Raw genomic sequence first — 10,255 nt, 5'->3', positions numbered from 1 at the left:
CCGGATTCCCCTGAGTTAATTTTATATCTTACCTAAATTTTATACCTTACAATGATCCTTCGTTGTATTTTTTTTTCAAAGCATGCCATTTTATTTATGTATGTCTGAACTTTTTATTTATAGGACACCCTATTAAGGCAATTTATAGAACTAATTAAAGCTATATATAAAATTACACATACTACCATAAAATAATAAATAACATGAAGGCGGAAGTGAAATTAATACATAAAATATGTGCCATACGTTTCTGTATGTTACTGTTGAGATACAAATTTATCTCTGAACTTTAAAACAGCCAAATGTAAAGAGAGATTAAATTACATGACCTTCAGAATCCTTAATATAAAACAAATCAGTTTCTCAGGTGAAGCACAACTGTTTCTAAAACTGAAATGTTAGAAAATTTTCTCTCCTAAGGTCCTTATAAAGAGGAGCCAGCATTACTACTGTCATTTACACACTCTTCAGCAATGGATGAAAGTGCCTGTTTCCTGTACTCTTACCAGTAGTTAGTTAGTTCTCTAGTCAGTAAACTTTTTGGTCTTTCCCACATTGTGTTTTCTAAAGATATACTTTAGCCTTCTCTTAGAATATGGGTTGAATGAAGACCTCAGCCCCAGGCACTCTTTTCTTTTCTTTACATGTCCTTTCTAGAAAAGTCTCAGACCTTTTTTTTCCCCCTCTCATAGCTATTATTCCTTTTTATGGACCAAGGCTTTATTCTCCCTTTTATTTCATCTCCAAGCAATATAAAATGCATTTTTAAAAAATTTTATTTTATTATGTTGTTGATCACCATACCTTACATCATTTGTTTTTGATGTAGTGTTCCATGATTCATTGTTTGCGTATAACACCCAGTGCTCCATTCAGTATGTGCCCTCTTTAATACCCATCACCAGGCTAACCCATCCCCCCCACCCCCCTCCCCTAGAACCCTCAGTTTGTTTCTCAGAGTCATGCATTTTTAAAATATCTTGTTTATTATGTCTTGATCCAAAATTGCTGATAAAGATTAGCAGTTCCAGAAGAGAATGGCTTAAGGCAACTCATGAAGCCTGGCTTAATTTGTTTTTGCCTTGACTCTCGATCTGCATTAGTTAGGATCAGACTCACCGGTTTGAATTTTTTTGAAGTTTCCATTTTTTCCTTTTATTAAAAATGTAATATTTGCTCATTTTGAAAACCTTAGAAAATAGAGGGCAAATACAAAGGGAAAATCCACTTTAAGGTATTGTAATAAAATAGTGAATATTAAGATAGTAGAGACCCTGTCCTGCTAACATATACAACTGTGGTCAAGGTCACAATTTATGGTCCAGAGAGTCTTCTTATCTGAATTGAAGAATAACAATATTTACTGGGTTCTAGGACATCCCAAGCACCATTCTAACCACTTAAAAGGAGATGCAATAATTCAATAATATAATAGTCTCCGATAAGTACTATTATTCTCCTTTTATAAGAAAAGGAAGGTTCATCTGTCTAAGGTCACAGAGCTATTATCTTAACTGTCTTACTGTAAGTGGTACAGCTGGGATTGAACCAAACACTCAGGCTCATGGACTTGTGCACTTAACTATCATAAGATGCTGCTTCATACAGTATTGATTATTCTCAACTACTGGTAAACGTGTCCTATCCCCACATGGCCAAGTATAGGGGATGGGAAGGAAGGGGAGATTGGATCTCAGTACAGCTAGATTACTAATAGGCAAATTAAACCCATGGAAGATAAGCCCTAATAACCTAGGAATGCACAGTTCTAAATTAACATCTCCATGTATGGTTCCAATTGTGTACTATCCTTAATTGTGTACCATTCTCAAGAGGAAAAACATAGTCTTTCTGTGGTTTATATGAGGAACCTAAGTTGAGAAAACCTGGTTTAGAGTATAATAAAGCAGAGAAAGCTCTCAGAAAACTTAAAAATATTTTACTGGCCCTTTTCCCCTCCCTCCCCTGCAAAAAATGTTGCCAGGTAGCTTGGGAGGAAATCAGAATTTTGTTGGACTAACTTATAATTATGATTTAATATTGTTTTGAACAACACAGGAGAGGGTACAAATACAGTCGTCTGTGTTTAGGGTTTCTAAAGGTCTAAATCTGGCCCTGGGTCCTAATCCAAATAAGATGGATAATAGTCCGAAGTTAAAGCCCTAGTTTTCTTCAAATGTTACATCATAAAGGGGTGGGGCTTGGGGCGCCAGGGTGGCTCAGTCATTAAGCATCTGCCTTCGGCTCAGGTCATGATCCCAGGGTCCTGGGATCGAGCCCCGCATCGGGCTCCCTCCTCAGCGGGAAGCCTGCTTCTCCCTTTCCCACTCCCCCTGCTTGTGTTCCCTCTCTCACTGTGTCTCTCTCTGTCAAATAAATAAATTCTTTAAAAAAGGGGGGGGGTGGGGCTCACTTCTATAACTCTTGAAGGACCAATCACTTTTGGCACTTTAACAATGCTTTTTTTTTTTTTTAAAGATTTTATTTATTCATTTGAGACAGAGATACAGAGAGAGAGCCAGAGCATGAGCAGGGGAGAGGGAGAGGGAGAAGCAGGCTCCCCACCGAGCCAGGAGCCAGATGTGGGGCTCGATCCCAGGACCCTGGGATCATGACCTGAGCTGAAGGCAGACGCTTAACCATCTGAGCCACCCAGGCGCCCCTAACAATGCCTTTTTAATACACATTAGGAATGAAAACAATTATTTTATGGCCAGGTCATGCTACCCAATACAAGCTTAAGTTCTGAATCATTCTATAATTTAAAAAGCAATTCAAAAATATTTTTTATTCTCTCCAATCAATATTCAGTAGGAAATATCCCCATTTCCTCAAAGAAAATCAGAATTTTAAGAAATCTATAGAAATTTGGGGCACCTGGGTGGCTCAGTCGGTTGAGCGTCTGCCTTTGGCTCGGGTTGTGGTCCCAGGGTCCTGGGATCAAGCCCCACGTCGGGCTCCCTGCTCAGTGGGGATCCTGCTTCTCCCTCTCCCTCTGCCCCCCAGCTTGTGCTCTCTCTCTATCTCAGATAAATAAAATCTGATAAAAAAATCTATAGAAATTTACTAACAACTATTATAAATTCATGGCTTTATGTACACAGCAAAACTTTCTGTATTGACGATTATATTCTAAGGCTCATTTCTGAGAGTTTGAATTATTATGTGTATATTTTTTAAGGAGAATCTGCCAAATCTTTCATTACTAATTTGTGCCTTATTTTTTTTTTAAAGATTTAATTATTTATTTTGACAGAGAGACAGCGAGAGAGGGATCACAAGCAGGGGGAGTGGGAGAGGGAGAAGCAGGCTTCCCGCTGAGCAGATAGCCCGATGCAGGGTTCTATCCCAGGACCCTGGGATCATGACCTGAGTAGAAGGCAGACACCCAACGACTGAGCCACCCAGGCACCCCTACTTTGTGCCTCATGAGGGCCTCATCATCTCTGGTATGAGAAAATCCTGGAGATAAAATAGGATTTCACTACTGTATTCTCTTTTATTCCTAAGCGTTCGGATAGAAGTAATCGCTTTCTTCTGAGCAGGATTGAAATCAAATTGGTATCTTAAAAACTCTGGGTAGATATTATTTGCTGAGGTATTTGCCACTGCCGTTCTAGACCTATCATACCCTTAGCAAGTATGTGTTTTATGCATAGCATCTAGGTGATTTCACGTTTGACAAAAATTTTCATTCTCCCTAGCTCGGTGGTTCTCAACCCTAGTTGCACGTTAAAATCATCTGGGACATTGCTGATGACCACATTCACAGGCCACATTCACGCTCTCTGGGATTGGGATCTAGCAGTAGTAGTTTTATCACCTCCCCAGGTAATTTTCATGTGCAGTCAGCACTGAAAACTCTCTTTAATCCTGTAACAATCATTTGCATTCATAGTTAAGCTTTCTTCTTCCACCCAGAACCACTGACTCAAGAATTTTTTCCCCAGAGAAATATATAAAACAGTAAATGCCAATATAAGAAAGATCAATCCAGTGTGTGTGTGTATGACTTGTCCATATCAATGCTATACTCCACCTTTTCTATTCCCTTACTCAGTTCACTGAACACTATAGGCATCAATACAGCTTCACTAGCCCCAACCGTAAGCCCCCAACACTTTGAGGTCCTTCTACTTCTTGGCCTGCTTGCTTTCTCATGCCCTTCAGTTTCTGTTCCAAAGCTTCATTACTTTAAGTACCACTTTCTCAGGAGCCTCAGCTCTTACTTCATCAAACGCAGGCCATAATGCTAGAAGGTTTTAATTTCCTGTTTTCTCCCACTTCAAAGAACAACTATATCTACAACTATGCGCATCTACTTGCTGCCTGTCTCAGAAGATGAGGTACCTCACTTCATTTCTTATTTTATTCATCATCCTTAGGCAAATTCTTTTTTTTTCCCTTTGGCTTTAATCTCTACACTGATGACCCCTGGATCTCTATCGATCTCTTGAATGAATTGCAAACTCTTATATCCACTGTTTGCAGGATAATTTGATGTCTCTCTTTCAAAGGGATTTCAAAGTCAAGATGCCTCAAGCTAAACTCTTTCCCTCTATCTGTAATCTTTCACAGCACACTGGGGAGCTGATACCCAGACAACCTTGCCAGAAACCTGGGACTTATATTTTCCTTCTTCCTTACCTCTATATCCAGTTACCAAATCCTGCTGACTTTGCCTTTTTTTTTTTTTTCCAAATTCATCCTTTCCTTTCCAGTTTTATTGCTACAGTTCAAACTCCTGTCTTCATCTTCATATCCATACTGCTTTGATAGCTTCCTAACTAGACCCCTGCCCCTCTCAAATTTACCGTCATTGGTGATTAATATAATACACCCATCAGTCCCTGGTTACAATTCAATGGTTCCATCACAGAGGATAAATTCTGTTCTTTAGCCTCAGACTTCTCCCATTCCATCTCCTATCATTTTTAACTTTTACTTAAGGTTTAAATGAACATCAAACTGCTTTGTACTATCACACCGTTTGTAATACCATACTCTCTTCCTGAAATCCCTTTTCCACCCCTATTCTCTTATCATCTGTAGTTGGATAAGCTTTTCCTCTGCTGCCCTTCCTCTGCTTAGCTAAGCTGAACTAAGTGGTCATTGTCCTAGTAGATCTCTGCAAATTCTATCCTTGCACTTAAACCTTATTGTAATGAAATTACCTGATTCTTTCTACCCAATAAGAATCTAAGTTTCTGGGGCGCCTGGGTGGCTCAGTCGTTAAGCGTCTGCCTTCGGCTCAGGTCATGATCCCAGGGTCCTGGGATCGAGCCCCACATCGGGCTCCCTGCTCCGCGGGAGGCCTGCTTCTCCCTCTCCCACTCCCCCTGCTTGTGTTCCTGCACTTGCTGTCTCTGTGTGTCAAATAAATAAAATCTTAAAAAAAAAAAAAAAAGTCCCTTAACGGTAAGGGACATATCTGGGCACTATGTTCCTGATACAGGTAAGTGCTCAAAGTTAACTGAATAAATTAAACTATCCAAAGAAAAAGACTGAGGGGCGCCTGGGTGGCTCGGTAGCTTAAGCGTCTTGTCTTTCAGCTCAGGTCATGATCCTGGAGTCCTGGGATAGAGCCCTGCTCTGTGGGGAGACTGCTTCTCCCTCTCCCTCTGCCTGATGCTCCCCCTGCTTGTTCTCTCTCTCTCTCTTTCTCTGTCAAATAAATAAATCTTCAAAAAAAAAAAGAAGAAAGGAAAAGACTAAGAGAAATGGGACCCCCCAGCTCCTTCCCTCTATTTTCCACAAAAATAAAAACAATCAAAACCCACCACTCAAACCAAGGCCTCTGAGTCTATGGACTTTTGTGTAGATCTGAAGAGGAGATGGAAGAGTTTACATCATAGAAACATAATATATTAAATATTCAGTATTCCTAGATCTTCACATTTTTAAAAACTTTTCAAGCACTTCATTGTTAACTGTTGACTACGTTCGTTCCTTTTTTCTACTCACCCTTCCCCAGATTCTTTATTTCCAAAAGTGTAGAGAAAATTACCTTTATCCTTTGTTTTCTTAAATTCTGCCAACCAAAATGGAATATTGAGGTATCCAGGCTATCATCATTTCTCTTTCTCAAGTGGATTTCCTAAACATCTTCCAAAATGGTGATTCCATCTCTTCCTTCCTTATGCTCCCACTCTTACCTCCTTTATCCAGAGTGATCTTTTAGTACAACTCTGACTAGTGCACCAAGAGCCAAACTAGCCCTCAAAACAACAGACCCAACTTTGGCACTTGCCTCTTGGCCCTTTATGCACCTGCTATATTGATTTGGGCTTTCTACCTGGAAAATTTTACCCTTTCTCTTTGCCTGGCTTAAATCTACTCAATTCTCAGTTTAATAAAACATCTCTTCCTCCAAGGAAATTGTTCCTGACTTCTGTCCTTTAGTTAGATACTTCTGCCACGTGGTCCAATAAATGCTGAACTTCTCATATGATAGGATTTTTCTCAGTCTTGTCTGTTCAATATCTTCCCCTATACCATCTACTGTGACAGCAGAGATCGTGTTTGTCTCACTCAGTGGTTTATCATCTGGTAACGCAGGGGATTCTGTAGTGTTGTTTTGAATAAATGAATCCAAATGAAATAATATTCTGTTAGTGGGTAATACTGTATCCTAGTAGGTTCAATCCTTTTCTTCATTAGCTCTTTGTACTTCTATTCATTCTATCTTAGTTCTCCATCCCCTTAGCAGTCTGATCCCATTTCCCTATTCTCTTGTTTCCAGAGAGGAATGTCTCCCCTCTCCCTACTCCAAACCTTTGAGATGTATGGAATCCTACCTTTCACCCCAAATAGGTGAAATAAAGTTTAAAAAGCAAAACACAGGGGCGCCTGGGTGGCTCAGTTAGTTAAGCGTCTGCTTCGGCTCAAGTCACGCTCTCGGGGTCCTGGGATCAAGTCCCGCATGGGGCTCCCCGCTTAGCGGGGAGCCTGCTTCTCCCTCTTTCACTCCCCCTGCTTGTGCTCTCTGTCAAATAAATAAAAAAACAAAACACAAACGCAGATTCATTCCCATTATCTTTTTCCTCAAAAGAAGGTGTCTGGAGAAACTAAGACTTTTAAGATTACCTTAACACACACCCGCTACACCTCTGCAAATTTCCCCAGGTGTAACCAACACTTCCTTCGCCCTTCCCCGGAAACGGAAAGAGGACAGGAAAGGCCCAGAACTCAGGGTTTAAGGATTCGTTTTCCTCAGGTTTCTTGATGGGCGGGGCCGACAGCCCGAGACCGACTGGCGGGCAGCGACGTCGCTCTCGGCTGACTCCGCTTTCTATTGGCTTTTCTGGGCTCCTCCCCCTGAGCAGGGCGGGAGATTCGGTGTGCAGCAGGCAGGCTTCCCATCCCCCAGCCGGCCTCCGGGCTGCCCTACGGGACTCTGATACCCTGCGACCCTCTCCGGCTGTGCTTAACCGGAATTTGGCCTTTCCTGCTGGGGCCCACGCCGCCTTCCCTGCGGCTCCCAGTCAGCGGGGTGTCGTCCGGCAGGCGCGGGGAGGCCGGAGCGGCGCCTGGCGGCGACCTAGAGGTGCGTGGTGGGACAACGCAGCAGCCCGCTTCCCTCTCGCTTAGCGAGGGGTTTGTGAGGTGAGTCCGGTGGCGCCCAGCCCCGCAGCCGAGCTGGGGCCCGCGTCTCGGAGAGGGCTTCTCCTCGGCGCTCCGGGCTGGGTCGCGGCGCCTCCCTCTTTGCCCTCCCCAGGCTGCCCCCGGCCCCCGCGGGCCCGAGGACCCTCGGTTGGCGGAGCGCGGCCAACTGGTAAGCGGCGCGAGGCACCAGCCAAAGTCCATAAATCCTTGTTGGGGTGAGAGGCTCCTTCTGGAAGCACCGTTGGTCGGTCTCTCCGGCACTGATAGGCCTTCTGTGCAAGGGACGCGTTACCAACCTATCAGTTTCTCGGCTTAAAGAGCCTTGTGCTTGTAAAGAGAAAACTGAAAATCTGTAACCAAAGTGTAGAGTGACCTGACAGGAGCGGGCACAGTGAGGGCTGAGGAGGAGGAGATTTCTTCCCAGAACTACCACAGGAGTGAGAACCTTAGATGTCATCCCCGTCTGGAAGCCCCAGATGAATCCTGCTCACTGAACAGTCACCCTGGGACAATGCTTGGTTGGAAAACGTGGATGAACCAGGCTCTTCTGGTAGAGCTTTTTAAATTAAAAGGATGTGGATACATTACTTTTCGTCTTAGAACTAAAATCCTAATAAAACCATTATACCTCCCCTAGTTCAGGTGCAATCTGAAGAAAAATAGCCGGGCCCTACACCTTTGTGTATTGGCACTGCACACATTCATTCATCATTTACTGAGCACCTTTTCTGTTAGACGAGATGTAGAGTCTTCTGATAGAGGAAATGGGTGGCATTGATAAAATTGAGGCTTTGCAACTTCATGAGATCTACGTTAAGTTGAAGCTTAAAGAAGCTGATGATAGGAAACATTTAATTAGCGTTTTCATATGCCAAGCGCGTGATCTCATTTAATCATCACAATTCTGTCCGAAGTCACACAGGTATGAGTGTGGAGTTAAGATCAGAACCCATGTTTATCTGATATTAAAATTGGTGTTTAACCTTTTTTTTTTTAAAGGATTATGTTGTTTTTTTTTAAAGATTTTATTTTTATTTATTTGACAGAGAGACAGCGAGAGAGAGAGCACAAGCAGGGGGAGTGGGAGAGGGAGAAGCAGGCTTCCCGTGGAGCAGGGAGCCCGATGCGGGGCTCGATCCCCGGACCCTGGGATCATGACCTGAGCCGAAGGCAGACGCTTAACGACTGAGCCACCCAGGCGCCCCTAAAGGATTATGTTTTTAAAAATTGTAGCAATCCTTTATTTGCTCTCAAAGGAGGGTGTGTTGCTGTTAATACTCTTTTGGTGCTGCTGTATTACCTGCCTTGTTAACTCCTTGAAAGGAGTCCCACTTAAAAATAAGCACCCAGAGACAGTGTCTTGAAGAGTAGATGGTCGCTAAAAATTTGCATTTTATTGTGTGGTTGTTAAGTAGTGGTTTTTTGTGTGTTTTGTTTTGTTTTCCAGAAATTGTTGGAGAAGGAAGGAAAGGTTTCTTTCAAGGTCTTCGTAGAAGTTTCTTCAGTTTGGTGGTTCTACACTGTGTAATAAGATGCCTTAATATCTAGAAAAAGAAATTACATATAAATGTATTCAACTACAAACAAGATTAAGTTAGGGTGCCTCTGTCCAGGCAATTATTCTGTAAAATACCATAAGGAAATTGGACAATATTCAGTTGTCTGGAATTTCTGTTTTTAAATTTTTCTGGAAAATCTTTCCCCGAAGGAACCACTGAACTTTTGCTCATGAGACTCATGTAACTGAGCTTTACTCCTTTTTCGCTTTGATTGCCAGTTAGCTCAGAGCCAAAATTGTTTGGTTTTTTTTTTTTAAGATCTTATTTATTTATTTGACAAAGAGAGAGCGAGAGAGGGAACACAAGCAGGGGGACTGGGAGAGGGAGAAACAAGCTTCCTGCCAAGCAGGGAGCCTGATGTGGGGCTCAATCCCAGGACCCTGGGATCATGACCTGAGCCAAAGGCAGACACTTAACGACTGAGCCACCCATGCGCCTCAAGCCCAAATTCTTTGTATGATGTATTTTCTTTCTTTCTTTTTTTTTTTTAAGATTTTATTTATTTGCGAGAGCGAGAATGAGAGAGAGAGAACGCATCTGAGAGGGGGAAGGGCCAGAGGGAGAAGCAGACACCCTGCTGAGCAGGGAGCCGGATGTGGGACTCGATCCGGGGACTCCAGGATCATGACCTGAGCTGAAGGCAGTTGCCCAACCAACTGAGCCACCCAGGCGCCCCTATTTTCTACTTTCTTTATATTTTCCTGGATCCAGACTGCCTATTATTATTATAGTTTATTTGTTTTATTGCATTTGCTTATTGTCACTCCTTCATATCCTTTGTAGAACATAGCTGTTTATATTTTATTTTTTTAAGATTTTATTTATTTATTGAGAGAGAATGAGAGGGAAAGAGAGCATGAGAGGGGAGGGTCAGAGGGAGTCGCGGCAGCCAGATGCGGGACTGATGCCGGACGCGGGACTGATGCCGGACTCGATCTTGGGACTACAGGATCATGACCGAAGCCGAAGGCAGTCGCTTAACCAACTGAGCCACCCAGGCGCCCCTAGCTGTTTGTATTTTAAAACAGTATAGATTAGGGGCGCCTGGGTGGCTCAGTCATTTAAGTGTCTGCCTTCGGCTCAGGTCATGA

The 10,255-nt window shown here is 42.8% G+C and overlaps 1 protein-coding gene across 5 annotated transcripts in view; it reads left to right on the top strand.

Annotated features, from left to right (window-relative positions):
* The first annotated feature begins 7,312 nt into the window (after nucleotides 1-7,312).
* Nucleotides 7,313-10,255, top strand: part of ORC2 (origin recognition complex subunit 2) — a 43,993-nt gene continuing 41,050 nt past the window's right edge. Inside the window, exon 1 of one of the 5 annotated variants that reach the window (XM_045868249.3) lies at nucleotides 7,313-7,546. The gene's annotated coding sequence lies outside the window, so the exon portion shown is untranslated. Of the gene's footprint in view, nucleotides 7,606-7,649; nucleotides 7,775-8,817; nucleotides 9,130-10,255 lie in introns of those variants that run through there. The other 4 variants (XM_045868250.3, XM_045868254.3, XM_064586889.1 and 1 more) reach the window with 4 other exon arrangements.

This window comes from Mirounga angustirostris, unplaced genomic scaffold (assembly GCF_029215605.1).
Source record: "Mirounga angustirostris isolate CCGP_5_RB_7025 unplaced genomic scaffold, mMirAng1.0.hap1 SCAF_3, whole genome shotgun sequence".
Taxonomy (NCBI): Eukaryota; Metazoa; Chordata; class Mammalia; order Carnivora; family Phocidae; genus Mirounga; species Mirounga angustirostris.
Note: the sequence above shows the minus strand (reverse complement) of the source record. Positions and strands in the feature narration are given on the sequence as shown.